This window comes from Penaeus monodon, chromosome 33 (genome assembly GCF_015228065.2).
Source record: "Penaeus monodon isolate SGIC_2016 chromosome 33, NSTDA_Pmon_1, whole genome shotgun sequence".
Taxonomy (NCBI): domain Eukaryota; kingdom Metazoa; phylum Arthropoda; class Malacostraca; order Decapoda; family Penaeidae; genus Penaeus; species Penaeus monodon.
The window spans coordinates 2,817,949-2,818,238 of record NC_051418.1 but is presented as its reverse complement, the minus strand read 5'-3'; positions in this window follow the sequence as shown (position 1 = coordinate 2,818,238).

The window sequence follows — 290 nt, the reverse complement described above, 5'->3', positions numbered from 1 at the left end:
TACTTGCTTCCTCTTACCTGCTCAAGAGTTTGGCTTCTGAGAATATAACTGGTAAGATTAAATCCTGACAAAAATATTGAATACATGGACAAAAAAAGTTGGTCAGAGGACCACCATGGGACGGATATGATTCATGACAAATTCAATATTTGTTAAATTCTATCCCAAACAGGACTTACATGTGTTAAAAAAAATAACAATAAAACCTTGAAAGTCGAGAAAAGTAAATATATATATATATTGTGAACTTGTAAAATTCTCCTCGGCATTCGCTGTCACTAAAGAAAAAT